This window comes from Pseudorca crassidens, chromosome 13 (assembly GCF_039906515.1).
Source record: "Pseudorca crassidens isolate mPseCra1 chromosome 13, mPseCra1.hap1, whole genome shotgun sequence".
NCBI classification, from domain to species: domain Eukaryota; kingdom Metazoa; phylum Chordata; class Mammalia; order Artiodactyla; family Delphinidae; genus Pseudorca; species Pseudorca crassidens.
Genome location: NC_090308.1, coordinates 20533937 through 20553110, shown reverse-complemented (window position 1 = coordinate 20553110; position 19174 = coordinate 20533937). Strand labels below are relative to the sequence as shown.

Below are 19174 nucleotides of genomic sequence, written 5' to 3'. Positions count from 1 at the left end.
TTTGCTTTACGGATCTATATATGGCTAACTAGTTCCCAGTGATAACCAATCACTCATTATACATTCTTTCCCTACTCATCTTTAATGCTTCTGTTGTACATGTGTAGGTCTGTTTCTGGGCATTCTATTCTATTAGGCTCTTTGTCTGTACCCATACCAGTAACACAAGATCTTAATTATTGTAGCCTTACAGTAAGTCTTGATATCTGACAGGGTAAAATCCTGTACCTTCTTTCATAAATGTCTTAACTATTCTTTGTTGTTGTTGTTTTTTTTTTTCCTTTTGCGGTACGCGGGCCTCTCACTGTTGTGGCCTCTCCCGCTGCGGAGCACAGGCTCCGGACGCGCAGGCCCAGCGGCCATGGCTCACGGGGCGGCACGTGGGATCCTCCCGGACCGGGGCACGAACCCGTGTACCCTGCATCGGCAGGCGGACTCTCAACCACTGCGCCACCAGGGAAGCCCTGTCTTAACTATTCTTGATCCTTTGCTCTTCCACATGAATTTAGAATTGTCAGTAAAATCCTCATGGAAATTGTGATTGAGTAATCAAATAAAGCCATGAAAATTAATATTATTTCTATATCATTAAGAATGATTCTAAGGATATGAGAGGAAAAACCTCAAATTCAAAGACCTTTGGAGCTAGATGGGAAATACATTTAAATGTATTAATTAAGAGCCAAGGTATATTAGTTACCTAGGGCTGCCAAAACAAAGTACCAAGAACTGAGTGTCTTAAATAATAAAAAATTATTTCCTCACAGTTCTGGGGGCTAGAAGTCCAAGATCAAGGTGTTGGCAGGCTTGGTTTCATTCTGAGGACTGTCTCCTTGTCTTGCAGATGGCCATCTTCTCTTTGTGTCTTCACAGGGTTTTCCCTCTGTGTGTCTGTGTTCTAATCTCCTCTTCTTAGAAAGACACAAGTCATATTGGATTAGAGTCCACCCATATGACCTCATTTCACATTAAGGTCCTATCTCCAAATGCAGTCACATTCTGAGTTACTAGGGGTTAGCAGTTAAATGTTTGTTGGGGACTTTAACCCCACCATTTGGCGGGGCTGGGGCACAATTCATCACTGTTTTATACAGTGATGTGGAATATATGAGAACTTTAAAAAACATATTTGTAAATTTAATTAATTAGATTTGTGAAAATAATTTAAGTACATGAGAAGGTTTGATTTGTTAGGTCAGACAATTGCAATACTTGAAAGGAAAATTGAAATATTACATTAAAAGGTATGGTATAAAATGTTTAAGAGTAAAAATTTGGAGTGAAACTAAATTTTATCCAAAAGCCTCTTAAAAGTGATTGTGAAAATTTACTAAGCTAATAAATAGTTTAGGTTTTTTGCTGAGCTTAAATGCTTAAGGAAAGAGATTTTCAATTTATAACTTTAATAAATTGAACATTAACTTTTAAAATCTAAATAAATCTCTGAATAGTATTTTGTACTCTTAGTGCCCCAAATGACTCTCAAAGACATCAAAAAAAACCCTTCCATGTATCAAGATCAGCTTACAGATAACACAGAAACCCTGCTTCACATTTAATTGTAGTTACATTGAATTTATAGATTTATTTGGGGAGAATTGTCATCTTAACTATATTGAGTTTTCTCATCTATGCACATAGTAAATATTTCCATTTATGTAAGTCTACTTTTTTGACTTTAAATAAAGCTTATATAATTTTCTCCATATGGATCTTTCACATCGTCTATTAGATTTATTCCTGGGTATCTGCTATATATATTTAAAGATGTTCCTTATGAGTCTTAAATTGTCACCTAGTAAAGAATATCACATTTTCTTACACTTCTTGTAAATAAAGACTTTTGGTTTGGAACCAGTGGCCTTGTTGGCAAGACATGCCAGGAGAGCTGTTACTATTTCCAGTCCCAAGATACTACCTCAAGTGGATCCTGCCTGTTAGGTTGCTTCAATGTAACTATCAAATGCCATCGTACAATTTGGCATTTGAGTAAGGAAAATAAGCAAGACAAGATGCCAGTGGAAAGGATATAGAATAAAAGAATGTATAAGGAAAAGAAAAAATATATGTTTTTAGATAGAAAATTACATTTTGTCTAGTCTATTTTTTAAGTCTGCAAATGTGAGGTAACAGTCTTCTCTTTTCATCTTTTCTTGGTCTGTCTTTAAAGCTGCGGGCTTTAAAATTTTTTTAAAGTCACTTAATATTTTGAATGGTCAAGGCATTGTTCAAAACCAAAAATGTATACAAAGAAATGCAGTTCCCAACATGTGCTCACTTCCCATGCCCATCCTCAGTAAGTAACCATTGCCATGCATATCTTATTTATCCTTCCGGAGATTTTTAAAATGAAAACACAATTATATATGATATATTTATTTAAGTATATACAGATATATGTGATATTTTACCCCTTTTAAAATTTAGATGGTAGCAAAATGCTCACCATAGTTCTCTACTTTGACTTTTTTGTTTGCTTTTTGTTTTATTTTCTTTGACATATCATGGTGATCATCTCATATGAGTACATAAAAATCTTCCTTATTCTTTTTGGTTTTTTTGTCTTGTTTGAAAGCTGCATACTATTCCACTGTATGGGTGTATTATACTCTAAATAACTACCCTCTTATTGATTGTCAAAGATCTTGTGTATCCAGAAATTATATTTAAATTTTATTACTATTGCAGAAAAATACAAAGTTCAAATTGAAATGAACAAAAATAACATCTCATTTGGTGAAAAATTATTTTAGATACCCTTTTTCTGTAAGCAAGTTTTAAAGTTATAAAAGGATTTTCTGTACGTACAGGTGTTGATATCATGTTTCACACTAGGGGTCGCCAAAACAGTATTTAAGGCCAACAAACAGACCAGTGACGGAGAACATTTTATAATTAGGAACCTTGAGCTTCTCAACCATGGTAAGCAGGAAAGTTACATTGTGACTGAAATGCTGAAGACAAAACTTTGGTTTGCTGTGTTTTCAAAGGCAACTATACTGATAATTTAGGAGAAAAGCAAGCAATCTTTCCCTTATCATCATACGTATTTTACTTTGGGGTTTTATGTTTAGCTGGATTAAGTGATGATGTGGAATTTAGGTGATATGGAATCTAGGGAATTTTTAAAAAGAAGTTTGCTGGACATGATCCTATTTTGCTGTGGTCAAAAATGTCTTTAGCTTCAGCTTTTCTTTTGCCAGCTACCATGGGTTTCATATATCTGAGCAGACCTAGAACCCTCAATTTTTGGAGGGTTTTATCTCTAATTGGGCATATACTTCAAAAGGATAAAGTGTTATGTACTTTTAAAATTCTTCTAGAGCAGATATGATTGCCATGGGCATGTATTCAATAACTTTTCACTTGAGATTTTATAGGCTGGTCCTTCTCTGTTTAGTGATAACATTCAATCACAAGCTGGTGTAATTTCTGAACAAAAATTTCTCACAGGAGAAATTTCACAAAGGAACTTTGAAGTATTAGGTACATGTTCCATTTGTTGCAGTAATATGAAATCTTGCAGCACTAAGATTAATGATTGACATAGGTACTGAATCAATATTCAGTGAAAAAATGAATGAATGATGAATGTTCACGATAGCATCTTAAATGACAACAAAAGATTGGAAACAATTTTGGTGACAACAGTAAAGGAATAGTTACATAAATCATGCTGTAAACTGGCATATCTCATTTGAACATAAGTTCCTTTGAAATATGTAACTCTTTTCTCCATTATATTAGCATAGTGATTTACCCATTGTCGGCACTCAATAAATACTCATTGAATTCGATTAACACACTGGATTAAGCATGGATATGCCCCCAAATCTCAAAGCATTCCCCAGGAGTTGGGACTATCCACCTCAAAGTCATGACCATCCTTTACTTTAAGCCTAAAATATGTGGATTTGGGGGGAACAACTTTTTCTATGGAGTTAATGTCAGTAAAAAAGACCCATGACAAGGCTTTACAAAATTATGAATATATTAAATTTTAACTGTTTTAGAGTTGCTTCAATCGGTTATCTATATAGAGTACAAGGAATAATTTTTCATAGCTGAGTCAGTTCAGCTGAGGTCCTTGAACATCAGTAATCAAAAATTAACATACGGAATCTGAGAACAAGAAGTGAAATGGATTGGGGAGGAGGGATAGATTGGGAATTGGGGATTGACCTGTATACACTGCTATATTAACATAGATAACCAACAAGGACCTACTGTTAAAAAAAAGTGAATTGGATAGGAATGACCTTCTATGCAACATTTCAGGTATCCAATTAAACATGTGATTCATTATGGTCTACATAGAGTAAAAGTCACAAGTTAACCTGGAGGATAGGAGCTGAGTTTATACCTTTCTTCTGATTTGAATTGAGAACGTATAAGATTTGTCTAGTTCCTAGGGGAGGTTTAATGCCTGGTAGTTTTGATTCAACACAGGGAAGTTGTTTCATCTTGAATTTTTAGAACAAGTTATGTGCATAGAAGAGAAGCCTTTGGGCTTATCAACGTATGGTTTATTTCACTTTTCACAAGTTCCACTTATTTTCATAAAACAGAAACATAGTTCAAAATCTGTATGTGTATTTTTGTGATTTTATTCATTTGTATTGTTTCTCCTTCATTTGTCACCTATGAGTGTTTAACTTAGCATTCCCCAAAGGATCTGTGTTAATATGCTGTGTACAGTGGCCCAAAAAGATGACACAGAAGCAAGCCCAATACTTTTAATGCTGTTAATTTATTTATGGTAGCTTAAAGTCAAAAAGGAATTTGGGGGATGGAACAGACTGGCACACACAGTCATGGCAAAGTACCAATGGTGCCCTTTCCCCACCTGTTCCTTTCACATTTTCTTCAGCTTATGTAAACCACTCTGCAAATGCAGTTTCAAGTCTCCCCACTTCCAACTAGGTATCTGCCTCTAACCCTCTCTTATAAAGGAATTCTTGCATTACAGCTCCTGAGGACTGCTCTAGTAATAAAGTTTTAGTGAGTTAACAGTTTCAGTTGTCTGAGGAACTGATTTGTTCTATAGAAATACAAAAATATGTCCAGTCACCATCTTATTCTATGGGGCCCTCGAGAGAGCAAAACACTGTTGGTATAGGCTTTCGTCTCTACTTTTGAGTCCCTTGATTTGTTAGGATAATCTTTATATTTGGCTTAATAGCTTTACTTTAAAAAGTCAGAAAAGCACCTGAAGTTTCGTCCTAGTTTAGGTGCAGTTCTGCCCCTAGATCAAGGCAAGAGTGGACCTGGTGTTGGGCCCCCATCACTTTAGAAGGTCCTGCTATGGCTCCTCTCTAGCTGCACCCTCCCATGAGCTGAAAAGTCCATGGGTCAAGGGGATGTACCCAATCCTTTCTGATACTCCCTTAACCCCTGGCTCAAACACACACAGACCAAGCTTCGAAACACAAATTCCAAGAATCACAGGGCTTATGCAGTCTTCTTCCCTGGCCTGTCCTCCCAAAGGCTCACTTGCTGCTGGTGTGCACACCCCTGGGCCTGCGGAGGGCTCAAGGAATGGCTATCGGCTGGGTTATTTACTTTATGAACTCAAAGAGGCAGGTTGAGAAATTCCACTTAAGGGGTTTGGGCTTGGAAGCCACTCTTAGAGATGGTTTTTAGGACCCACGTGTCCACCTGTAGTTCAGAAAAGATTATCCTGTACCTAAATTTCCCTCAGGTCCTCTTCCCAGTCTCAAATTTCTTACTGGTAAGTAATCTTCTGGTTATAAATTGCATAATTAGTAACAATGACTTGCTCCAGGTGGTAACCTCAGTTCTGAAACAGAACCTCTCTGATCATCTTCAATGTTAAAACTGCTGCTTCATTTAGTAGATGAATGACTTTTTAACCAGAGGAAGATTTTATAATTAAATGCAAAGGTGATAAATTAAATCATACCATTAGTATTAATACTTTCATGTTAGGTTTAGGAATAATCTGTTTATGTATGTTATTTAAAGTATTTGTAGCTTTTCCTGTGGTAGCCGCCGGGTTGAGGGGAGCGTGGCCTTCTCCTCTCCCGCCATGGCGTGTGCTCGTCCACTGATATCAGTGTACTCTGAAAAGGGGGAGTCATCTGGCAAAAATGTCACTTTGCCTGCTGTGTTCAGGTCTCCCATTCGACCAGATATTGTGAACTTTGTGCACGCCAACTTGAGCAAAAACGACAGACAGCCCTATGCTGTCAGTGGATTAGCAGGTCATCAAACCAGTGCTGAGTCTTGGGGAACTGGCAGAGCTGTGGCTCGAATTCCCAGGGTTCGAGGTGGCGGCACTCACTGTTCTGGTCAGGATGCTTTTGGAATTATGTGTCATGGGGCCCTCATGTTTGCGCCAACCAAGACCTGGCGATGTTGGCACCACAGAGTGAATACAACGCAGAAGCGATATGCCATCTGCTGTGCGTTGGCTGCCTCGGCTTTACCAGCGCCGGTCATGTCTAAAGGTCATCGTATAGGGGAAGTTCCTGAACTTCCTTTGGTGGTTGAAGATAAAGTTGAAGGCTACAAGAAGACCAAGGAGGCTGTTTTGCTTTTGAAGAAACTTAAGGCCTGGAATGATATCAAAAAGGTCTACGCCTCGCAGTGAATGAGAGCTGGCAAAGGCAAAATGAGAAACTGTCACCGTATCCAGCGCAGGGGACCCTGCATCATCTGTAATGAGGACAACGGTATCATCAAGGCCTTCAGAAACATCCCTGGAATTACTCTGCTTAATATAAGCAAACTGAACATTTTTAAATTTGCTTCTGGGGGGCAAGTGGGACGTTTCTGCATTTGGACCGAAAGTGCTTTTCCGCAAGTTAGAGGAGCTGCATGGCACTTGGCGTAAAGCTGCCTCCCTCAAGAGTAACTACAACCTCCCCACGCACAAGATGCTCAATACAGACCTTAGCAGAATCTTTTTTTTTTTTTTTTTTTTTTTGTGGTACGCGGGCCTCTCACTGCTGTGGCCTCTCCCGTTGAGGAGCACAGGCTCCGGACGCGCAGGCTCAGCGGCCATGGCTCACGGGTCCAGCCGCTCCGCCGGCATGTGGGATCTTCCCGGACCGGGGCACGAACCCGCGTCCCCTGCATCGGCAGGCGGACTCTCAACCACTGCACCACCAGGGAAGCCCGACCTTAGCAGAATCTTGAAAAGCCCAGAGATCCAAAGAGCCCTCCGAGCACCACGCAAGAAGATTCATCACCGTCTTGAAGAAGAATCCACTGAAAAACCCGAGAATCATGTTGAAGCTAAACCCATATGCAAAGACCATGCGCCAGAACACCATTCTTCGCCAGACCAAGAACCACAAAATCCGGATGGATAGGGCAGCAGCAGCACTAGAAGCCAGATCAGATGAGAAGGGGATTCCAGGCAAGAAGCCTGTGGTGGGAAGGAAGGGAAAGGAGACTGTATGCGTTAAGAAGCTGAAGAAGCCAAAGAAGGCTTTGGTGGAAAAAAAGGCTGCAGTGACCAAGAAACCAGCAGCTGAAAAGAAGCCTGCTAAAAAAGAAGCCCACAGAAAAGAAACCCAGCACAGAGGAAAAGAAGGCTGCTGCATAAGCTTAAATTTGTTTATTCAGTAAAGGTCAAATCATTTTGGACAGCTAATTTTGAATAAAGACCTGATCAAAGAGGCAGTGAGAAACATTAAAAAAAATAATAATAAAAAAAGTATTTGTGGGCTTCCCTGGTGGCGCAGTGGTTGGGAGTCCGCCTGCCGATGCAGGGGACGCGGGTTCGTGCCCCGGTCCAGGAGGATCCCACATGCCGCGGAGCGGCTGGGCCCGTGAGCCATGGCCGCTAAGCCTGTGCCTCCGGAGCCTGTGCTCCGCAACGGGAGAGGCCACAACAGTGAGAGGCCCGCGTACCGCCAAAAAAACAAAACAAAACAAAAAAAAGTATTTGTAATACTTAAGAGACTTTTGCCTTTTAGACTATATGATAGATAAATACGGTTCTATTTATTTAAAACATGTAATTGATTTATTTGTTTTGTTTTGTTTTTTTGTATTTTTGCAGTACGGGCCTCAACTCCTTCCATTAAGAGAAGCAACTTGCTTCCCCGTAGCCAAGCAAGAAACTCGAGGGATAGGCTGTCAAATATGAATGTGTCTCTTAGCCCAAAGGAGTGGGGTGGGAAGAGGGCTTGTGTATTTGAAGTCTCCTGAGAGCTGCACAGAGGGCTTTGCCTTCCAGACTGCCCAGCGTGACTCCCTAGCAATGCTCATTTGTAATTCCCTACGAGGGGAAGTGTAAGAAGGGCTGGGGAGGGGGGTGTAGGGTGCAAGGCCACAGTGAGGCTTGATGAAGTGGGACCTTCCGCATCCTTGTTGCACCAGCGATCTGTCAGCTAACTGGGTATCTAGAAATGACTAAAATAGTAGCGGAGTTTAAAGCCATTGAAAAAAACCAAAGAAACAATCTGTCCATTGCTGTGGGATAGAGAAGGTAGGTATAAGCAGTAACACTAAAGGTTGTGAGGAGTCTCTGGATACTGCATTTAAGTCCGAATGCCATTCTGTCTCCACTCCTGAGACTGCCACTGCTAAACCCCAACGCATCCTTTCTATTTTATCCCCCCTATTGTTCTGCGGTCTTTTCTTGGAACATCTTGATTGCTTTTCCTCGGTAGCTGTCAAGAAAAACCAAAAAGTTGCTCTTGGTCTTATGCATTATGGAAAGATTTTGTACCCTGATCTTCTGAGGTGCCCTATTTCTGCCATGGAAAACCTTCCCCAGGTCTTACATAGGAATGCCTGCCTTTCGTTCACAAGGGACTGATTTTGGTCTCTTTACAGGCGGTTTTGCTTGTGAATTGTTCCTTTGATTCTCTCACCAGCCTTAAGTCTTGGCCTTTATTCTTTCCCAATGACATGGACATTTCCCTTCCAAAGCTACCGTTCTTCCTCTCTCTGGGCCCACTGACTTCTGCAAGACTTTAAATCTATCCAGATATATTCAGGCAATGGGTTATTTAAAACCTTCATAGGTCTTTCTTCCTGTTAATGGTGGGAAGAAGATGCTCAAGAACCTTGGGCTCTGAGATTTGAATTCTTTAATAATATCTAAAAAGCAATTTATGCTTCACATAAATGACTACTGACTCTGGTCTGTTTCTGATACTTTTCCAGAAAAAAGTCAGCTCTTCAGGTACACCAAAGGGGAAGAAAATTTCGCTTAGACCACTTTATAAAGTTTTGCAGAATCTCTGGACCATATTTACAAACAATTTCCAGAAGAGACTTGGAGACCTTAGGCCAGGAAGTTAAGCAGTTTGGCAGCAAAGTTTCAGCCTGCCAAATCCATGATATTTGCCCAAAGGTAATGGCAAGAGTCATGTTGCTTTAATCTGTCAGGTGAAAAGTTTCTCCCAGTGAGTGCCTAAAGGGCTACAGTCTCAATTCCCACCCTTCACTCCTGTTGGACCAACTGTTAACAAAGGAGAGAGGGTGGTAGAGCTATTGGTATGAGTGCCTACAAAGCTGAGGCCAGGTGCTAGAAATACCTTCATCATTATAAAAATTTAGGAAAGCAGTAACTGTATTTAGTCATATTCCCATCAGTCTAGCTGCTTAAGTGCCTGCAAGAGCTACCTGCCAAACTCCACTTCTTACACTTGGCACGTTGCAGGGATTTGCACGCGGCTTTGTCAACCAGATAGTTTTCCCTCTTTCAATTGCCCCGCTGACTTTGGAGCCAAGAAACGCATTCCATGTGACTCTATTGAGTACTTCCTGTCTCCATCCTTTAAGTGGCTTGTGATTCGAAAGTCATTATAAGAAAGTTGTTTGGAATTCAGAGCATTTTTTCTCCCATTAAAAAAATGTCATAAATGGTGATTAGCTTTTTAAGCCCAAACATACTAACTTGTTTAACTTAGAGTGTAATGTTCTAGTTGTAGAAATGAGCTACCATTTATAACTGTGGTTTTGTTTTTGTTTTTAATACAGAAGAAAATTGTTTGTGAATTCCAAATTGGACTGTCAAGAAGAAACCTGAAGTTGCAGCGCTGGCCCTTGTGGTCCACCCCTCTCAAGCCACACACTGCTGTCGGCCAAATGATAGGAAAATCTCTTAGCTCTACCCAAAGGCAGGGATTTCTGGAGTGGAGATGGGGGAAACAGGAGGTGGGAATATAGGCCTGGGGGAAAGAGTAAAACGTGAACTATAGCAAAAGCCTCTTGGCGGCAGTGACAGAGCTCTCTGCCTTACTTTCTTCTCATCTTTCCCCCCTTCTTTTCCTCTGTGAGGCCGTCAGCATGGGTTTACAATGCCTGGGTAGTCTGGTCACTGGGAGAAGCAGAAGAGGCGTTTCTATACATGTGAGCCTGATGGGGGTGGTCATTTGTATTTAGAAGAAATTCTATGCATTGGGGACTGCCTGTATTTGGAAGATTCAAGAATTCTTAGTATTCTTTTCTCAACTTCTAGGCTGCATTGAGAAATTATTAGTCTCTATTAAGCCTTAAAACTTTCTAAAAGTGTATTTGGTGCCAAACTTTAGTAGAGTTGTATCAAAAACAAAACATCAAACCTGTACTAACATTGCAATGTAATTTTATTTATTTATTTTATTTATTTTTGGCTGTATTGGGTCTTCGTTGCTGTGCGTGGGCTTCCTCTAGTTGCGGCCAGCGGGGGCTACTCTTCGTTGCAGTGCGCGGGCTTCTCATTGCAGTGGCTTCTCTTGTTACAGAGCATGGGCTCTAGGCGCGCGGGCTTCAGTAGTTGTGGCACATGGCCTTTGTTGCTCCGCGGGATGTGGGATCTTCCCGGACTAGGGCTCAAACCCATGTCCCCTGTATTGGCAGGTGGATTCTTAATCACTGCGCCACCAGGGAAGCCCGCAATGTAATTTTGATAGGAACATTTTGTTATTTTCATAAGGCAGGATTGGGTAGAGCAGTTAAATTAAACTTAGCAATCATGTATTTTTTTTTAAAGCAAAGATTAGTACATTAATTACATTAAAAGAAAGCACTTCTGCTTAACAAAATATACCATTAAAAAATAAAAATACAAGCCATAGACTGGGAGAAGGTATTTGCAGCCTATGTAACCAATCAATAACAACAATAAAAAATTTGTTTCCAAATATATAAAGAACTTTTACAATTTGATTTTTTTTTTTTTTTTTTTTTTTGCAGTATGCGGGCCTCTCACTGTTGTGGCCTCTCCCGTTACGGAGCACAGGCTCCAGATGCGCAGGCTCAGCGGCCATGGCTCACGGGCCCAGCCGCTCCGCGGCATGTGGGATCCTCCTGAACTGGGGCACGAACCCGTGTCCCCTGCATCGGTAGGTGGACTCTCAACCACTGCGCCGCCAGGGAAGCCCTACAATTTGATTTTTTAAAAAGGTAGAAAATCCAATAGAAAAATGAATCATTTGATTATGCAATACACAATAGAGGAAATTCAAATGGATAATAAACATTAAAAAGTGTTTTTAACATAATTAGTAAACAGAGATATGTTAATTAGAACAATGAGATACCACTATATGCCCATCATTATTAGCAAAGTATCAAAAGTTTTATAATACAACATATTGGTGAGGAATTCTAATTTTTGGTGGAAATGTACTGTAAATTGTACAGCCACTTTGGAAAACAGTTTGGTATTATCTAAATTGAGGCTATCCATACCCTATGTTCAAGCAGTTCCACTACTGGATGTATAGAAGTGGTTTTCAAAGTAGGGTCCCTGGATCAAGCAGCATCAGCATCACCTGGGAACATGTTAGCAATGCAAATTCTTGGGCCCTAATCAGATCTACTGAATCAAAAACTTGGGAAATGGGGCCCAGAAATCTGTTTTAACATGTCCTCTAGATGATTCTGATGAAAACTAAATTTGAGCACCACTGACTTAGAGATTATTCTGTACATGTATACAGAACAACACATAATCGGAAAGTTTATAGCAGATTCCCAAATGGAAACAACCCAAATGTCCATTACTAGTAGAATGGTAAATTCATTTTTAACTTCGGACTAACTGAAGCATCTTCATATACTGAGGATTGAGAACAAGTCAAGGGAAAAGATGAAGTTAAAATAAAGGAGAATAATTTGATGGAATAAGTTGAAGGTCAGATAAAATCTAAATGGGAGGGTGTTATTTGAGGAGAAAAGAGGTGCTCCTTTGTTGAAGACTAGAGAAGGAATGCAGAAATGTCATTGAGGGGGTAAAGTAGGAGCATTTGAAGTTTATTCATACATGAGAGCCTTTATTTTATTATTAAAAATCAAGGTCATATACAGAGAAAAAAGACAATTCACCTGGTTTAGTTCGGGCAGAATGATGAATTCAATGGAGGATATAATGAGACCCATCGCCCCTGCATCCTTTGAATTCTTGAGGGTGACACTAAACTCTGCCACTCCACTCCTGACATGTAATATTGTTTTTTTTTGTTTTTTGTTTTTTTTTGTTTGTTTGTTTTTTGCGTTACGCGGGCCTCTCACTGTTGTGGCCTCTCCCGTTGCGGAGCACAGGCTCCGGATGCGCAGGCTCAGCGGCCATGGCTTACGGGCCCAGCCGCTCCGCGGCATGTGGGATCTTCCCAGACCGGGGCACGAACCTGTGTCCCCTGCATCGGCAGGCGGAGTCTCAACCACTGCACCACCAGGGAAGACCTAATATTGTTTTTGATTTACAGTCTTGGCTGAGAGGTGAGGGTGTAGTTTCAGGGACTTCTACTTGCCTTTCCTAGTACAATAACTCTTATTCTATAAGTCAAGGAACTAATATGAAGGTTCTGTAAAATCCTAATGTCTGTTCCAATTATACTTTCAAACACTGGGGAAATGATCTCTTTGTAGATCTGTGGATGAGTAGACATGTATACCTGGCTAGGTCTCTATTAATACCTTGACCCTCACATACTCCTACTCTAACAAGGGTGTCAGAAGGTGCTTTGGGTCTCTGGATATTAACATCAACTCAGACTCTGTATCTAATAGTCCTTAAAAGAGCCATGTATTCCCCTGTCTCTAGTGCATGGCTACCCTAGTGCACAGCCATAAGACCCTTTGGGGAAGAACTGGGAGAATGAGTACTATATACACTTGCCACGGTGTTGCAGGGTCCTTCTTCATGTGGATCTAGCCTCTTTTTCAGACAATGGAGACGTTCCCTGGTGGGTTTGAAAATTGGCTTAGGCTTGAAAAATGGGCAAGGGATCATGACTTTCCATTGAGGCAGCTGATCATAGGCTTCTGCTCATCTATTCTTGGTCTCTTAAGCAGTATCCTTGGTGGATGCACATCTATCTCACTCCTTAGAACACCTTCTTCTATTAAATATCTCCATAGATTCCTAGAGATCAGACCCCTCTCCACTCCATTCCAAACTTGCTGCCGATTAAGAACATTATACCCATGTTGATTTTGGTGGTAAAGGGCTACCATATGGCTTCTTCTCTTCTGGGAATCCTATCATCTCCATGGCTATTAGGGATCCTAGTTCTATAACAGAATCTTTCATCAATTCCAGCCTACAGAAGAGAGCCACCACTGAACTTCTTAATGACATTGATTCAGTGGGAACTCTGGAGCATTAACTGCACCTCAGAGTTGGTCCCTTCTTGAGACAAGGAGCTCAGTATTTAGTATCCCAGTGTTAGTCACTAGCTGTGGTCTGCACCAAGGGCAAGGCGGCTCCTATTCAATATGGGGCAATTCCCTGGAGAAGAAAGCACTTCTTCAAAAGTTGATAGCAGCCAATGCCTAGAGCAGCTGGGGGATGGATACAAGGATGTGATAAAAGTGATCTGGGGGGGGGGCAGATCCTGAAACTTCTGCGCGTTAGTTTCCTTTATCTATAAAATAGGGATATCAATACTTAGTTCACGGATTTATTTGGGAAATAAAATGAAATTAAATGATAGGCAGCTTGAATCTAAGTGGAATTTGGACAAGCCAAGATGTCTGGGGAAAAGGGTTGACAAAGTCTGCCAGTAGCCTGTTTGCATGTAGATTAAAAAGCATTGTGGGAGAAGATTCAAATTGTGATTGTTATTAAGATTCATTTGGTCATTTACTCCCTGACAAACATTTAGGGCTCTTCATTCACGTGTCAGCACTCTGCTAGGCTGTGGATGTTCTGACTGGTTTAAATGTGTGGAAGTTGGGGAGGTGACCTATTGGAAGTCCTTTCCTCTCTGTCTTGGAGCTGAGAAGCCCTGGGACATGAATCAGGCATGATGAGCCTGCCCAAGTCGGAGACCTGCAAAGACTGGGGGCAATAAGGAAAAACAAATGGGTATTTTACTAAAATCTCTAATATACTGGAAACAAGGAGCACAACTTAGGGACTCATCTAACAAAGTCTTGCATGTGAATGGGGGTGGGGATCAGGGCAGCTACTTCCCACTTCACAGCAGAACATCAACAGCTTTGTCATCTTAAGGGCTTCACTGCCTCCAGTGTGATGGTAGACAGCTGTGCTGGGAAGACTTGTCAATAGATAGCACTGTGACTCTGCAGGACTGTGGCAGCAGGTGACAGGTGTGCACATGCGTGAGTACATGTGTGAACCCTCTGGGAACTCTCAGAAATTCTCCAGGCCCCCTCCTCAGCTTCAGGTTGATGAAGCCTGGGGAAGCTTTGTTACAGCTCTAGCCTGTCGAGAACATTCAGCTGGGTGTGCAAAGCTTTACTCCCATTATTCCACCCATTATTCCATTCATCCTCCCCAATTCAGTGTCGTAAACTCGAGCCCCTATGTCACCAAGGAGGCACCCTAAATACACATTTTAATTACTGTCAGTTTAAGGAACACTCTAGCTCCCAGACACACCCTCCCAAATTCTTTCATTTAATGATAAACTCTCTGTCAAAATCTTTTTTTTTAAATTAAATTCCAAAATGGCAACTATTTATTCAAAGTGAGTAGAGGAACCAAAACCCTAGAGTATCTAGTGTTCAAAACTAACCTTTGCAAAAAGATACTGGTTTGTTGTTTTTGTTATGCTTTGTTTTGTACCTAGATGATTCCATGAGTCACTGGCTGAATGATTTGTCTTTTCTTTTGTTTTCCCCTGCCCTAGAAAGATAACTGACTTTCCTTGTATCAAAAAATGACTCAACATTGGATAGAATTAGAGCTAAAAATATCAGCCTTATGGTTTATTTTCATTCCATCCATATACTTACCTAAGCCTTCTTTTCTAGCTTAGGATTCTGCTGGAAATGTGTAATCCTGAGCTCTGACGGGTGTCCCAGTCCTCCCTTAAAACCAAGGTAATACAAGTGCATGAAATAGTTTTAATCAGATCAGAAACAAGAACTATGGCCACAAAAAGAAGTCAGATGTGGGATAGACAGAGGGACAAATAACATAAAATTACAAAAGGGTTAATATGAAATCCCATTTCTTAGGAAGAGGTGTCCTTATAAAGCCAATGTGGGGTTTATTTTCAAATAATTTATTAATCTTAAATTTGGAGTTTGTTTATTTTAACAAATATAGCCATATTTTTCCTGTCTTAACCTATTAAAGAGCCAACATGGCCAACATGGCCAAATGATTAATATGAAATAGAATTTGTAGTCCTATTTTAACATACAGACAATTCAACGTTGAAACTATTTTCATTTCAACTCTCTGTCACAAAAAAAATTAGTAGCACTCAAAACTATAATTTTCTTTTCTTCCTATTTCTTAATAGGCCTGAGAGATTAAAATAGAAAGTTAAGTAACATAAGTGACCTACTAAATGACCTAGCAAGTGTTTGACTGAGATAAGTTATAACAGTTATGCTAAAAATTGAAAAACTGTCACTTCCCTGTTAGAGCTGAAAATAGCTCTTACTAGTTGTTCTTCCCGATGCAAATCCATATTCAGCTTTGTATTATTAACACAAATCACTCAAAACAATTCCAAATGAGCACATATAGATTTAGACAGAATTAATACTAGATTGTTGATAAAGCCTTTAATCCAATTTGAATGAGTGCCTCATCCAAAGTGAGCTGGCTTGAGGTTTTTCTCCTTCTTTCTATAAATTTAGTGCTTATATACCAATCTCATTTAATGAATATGTATTATGCAGCTCTTAGGTAAAAATTCAGAGATTAGGTGTTCCCAGTACTACAAAGGTGAGGAACATGTAGTGGGTACTATGTAATTTACAATATAATTGTTGCTATGAATATGAACATTTTACAATTTATTATAAAGGAATGCAGCATAAAAACAGCAACTATTCAGATAACTGGTAGGTTATTTTTAGTAGAAGTGGTGAAAAATGACTTTATAAAGAAATATAATTTGGAAGAGGTTTGGATGTCTGTGCAGCATTTCAAAAGTTGGTGCTGGGCTTTTAGGAGATCATTCTGGTGGAAGGTCTGTCATGGGAAAAACCATGGAGAATGGAAAGGTCATGGTATATTCAGAGAATGGCCAGTTGAAAGGGATAAAGTAGGGTAGGGAAGAAGAGGGAGAACAAGTTGAAATGGTATTATGAAGGATTTTAATACTGTGTTCAGTAAAAGCGTTTGGACCTAATATGTAAGTAATAGGGACCCACTGAAGATTATGGGACAAGATAATAATTTAATTAAATCTTTGTTTTATTTTTTAATTTTTTCTTGCGGTACGCGGGCCTCTCACTTGCTGCGGCCTCTCCCGCCGCAGAGCACAGGCTCCAGACACACAGGCTCAGCGGCCATGGCTCACGGGCCTCGCCGCTCCGCGGCATGTGGGATCTTCCCGGACCGGGGCACGAACCCGTGTCCCCTGCATCGGCAGGCGGACTCTCAACCACTGCACCACCAGGGAAGCCCTATGGTACTTTTGTTATAGCAGCCTGAACAGAATAAGACATAGGAACATAATGACTAGAACTGGAGCAGTCATGCTCTTGGGCCATGAGGTAAGCTCAAACATGGAAGCCAAGCATGGTAGAGCAACAAGATAGAAGGAACCCGAGTGCCTGACATCCTGGCTCTACATATGAGAACTGGAATGCTTATCTCTAGAACTTCATATGAGAGAAATAAACTTCTGTCTTGTTTTAGCCATCGTTATTGGGGCTTTCTGTCATTCATAGCTGGCCATAATCCTAAATACAGCACCCCATCCATGAGCTGTGAAGAGCCACAAAAAGTTTTAAGCAGAGGAATGAAATTATGAATATAATCTACTGTAGAAGGTTGCTCACCATATCTTGAAAGAACTGGAGAGATGAAAAACTCCGGGCAGAGACACACCTTGGAAGGCTACGTCAGCAAATCTGGTTTGAGATGGACCTGGACAGCAGTGGGTTAGCGGGAATGAAAGGCTAAATGTGATGTCATTCCCTGAATATACCCACAGCCCTCTCACAGCTCCCACATTTTTGCTCTTGCTATGCCTTCGGATTAGAAAGACTTCACCTTCAAGACCTAGTCCCATGACATTGTCTTCAACATTCTCAAGTAGAGTTTTGTTTTTCCATAAAAGTTTGCCTGCTTATTTATTTGTTCATGCTAATAGTGCTCTTTCAAACTCTTTCTTGTTGAAACTCCTTTGCCTTGCAGACAAGGCTCTCCAGGAGCTAGCAATCATGGAGTATTTACTATGTGCCAGGCAGTGTATTAAGCCCTTTATATGCGTGATCTCAGTGAATCCTCAGTACATCTCTATGAGTAGAATAGCCTGTCTCTAAGAACACTCCAAGATTCCCCGCAAAGCAACCTCTCTCTCCTGGTTATCCTACATACACAAGGGGATGTGTTGTTTCTGCCCTGGAGCTTTTCAGGAGGCCTCTGGGGAGATGGCTGTCCCTAGAGATGGAAGCTCCCAGAAAAGAGAATGTCAGAGTGGTCAACACCTATTGTCTTCTGCTTTCTGTATTAGCTACAATTCCTCAACAACAAATAAACTCTATGCCCACTGATCCAGTGACTCAACATTTATTGAGTACCTACTTTGGAATTTATATTCTACAGTTTATTTTGGTGAAGGAAATAAAAAACAACACAGTTTAATTTCATATTATTTTACCATAGACTAGTCAGTTATTCTAATACCACTTGCTGAGGTATATATTTCCCTCTCTGATCTGAAATAGCACATTAAAAAAATTCCTCGTAAAAGAATTTCATATATGTGTGTGTTTATCTGGACTTTGCACACTCAAATTTAGTATTTATTCCTGGGGATGACCTTGTAATTGTGTTTTTCTTTTAGCTTTTTGTTTTGAAATAATTATAGACTCACAGGAAGTTGCACAGATAGCACAGGGTTCCATGTACCCTCCCCACTTTGGTGACATCTTACATAACTGCACAACATCAACACCAGGAAATTGATGTTGGTAACTTGCTGTTAACTATACTTATTTGAGTTTTCACCATTTAAAAAAATTTCAGGCACTGTTGATATGTGTGTGTCTATAGTTCTATGCAATTTTATTTCATATATAGATTCATGCTACCACCACCACAATCAAGATACAGAGTGATTCCATGAACAAACTCTTGGTATTTGCACCCACCTCTCACCTTCCCCCACCATTCTCATCCCTGTCCCCTAGCAACCACTAATGTCTCCATCTCTATCATCTTATCGTTTTGAGAATGCCTTATAAATGGAATCACACTGTATGTAACTTTTTAGCAGTCCCATTTTCCACTGAGCATAATGCCCTTGAGGTCTATACAGGTGGCTGCCTGTATCAACAGTTCATTTCTTTTTATTACCAAGTAGTATTACATTGTATGGATGTAAGTTTGTTCAACCATTCATCCGTTGAAGAACAGTTGGGTGGTTTGTAGTATTTTGTTATATTATGAATAAAGGTGCTATGAACACCCACATATAGATTTCTGTATGACTATAAGTTTTCATTTCTCTGGGATAAAAGAGTGTGACTGCTCGATTATATGGTAAGTGCATATTTTGTTTTGTAAAACATTGCCAAATGCTTTTCCAGAGTACCTATACCATTTTACATTCCCACCAGCAATGTATGAGAAAGTCAGCTTCTCTGTATCCTTGCTAGCATTTAGCATTATCACTATTTTTTCCGTTTTTTGAAAAATTGTGATACAATTCACATACCATAAAAATCACCCTTTTAAAGCATACAATTCAGTGGGTTTTCACATATGCACCATCACCACTATCTAATGCCAGAACATTTTAATCATACCTGAAAGAACCCCTGTGCC

The 19174-nt window shown here is 40.2% G+C and overlaps 1 long non-coding RNA gene and 1 pseudogene across 1 annotated transcript in view; one reads left to right on the top strand and one right to left on the bottom strand.

Annotated features, from left to right (window-relative positions):
* The first annotated feature begins 6011 nt into the window (after positions 1–6011).
* LOC137204952 (large ribosomal subunit protein uL4-like) lies at positions 6012–7634 on the top strand (annotated as a pseudogene).
* Positions 7635–10603: 2969 nt separating this feature from the next.
* LOC137204950 (uncharacterized) overlaps positions 10604–19174 on the bottom strand; it is a 28570-nt gene continuing 19999 nt past the window's right edge. The window contains exon 3 of the long non-coding RNA XR_010933923.1: positions 10604–10812. This is a non-coding gene — a long non-coding RNA (uncharacterized lncRNA). The remainder of the gene's footprint in view (positions 10813–19174) is intronic.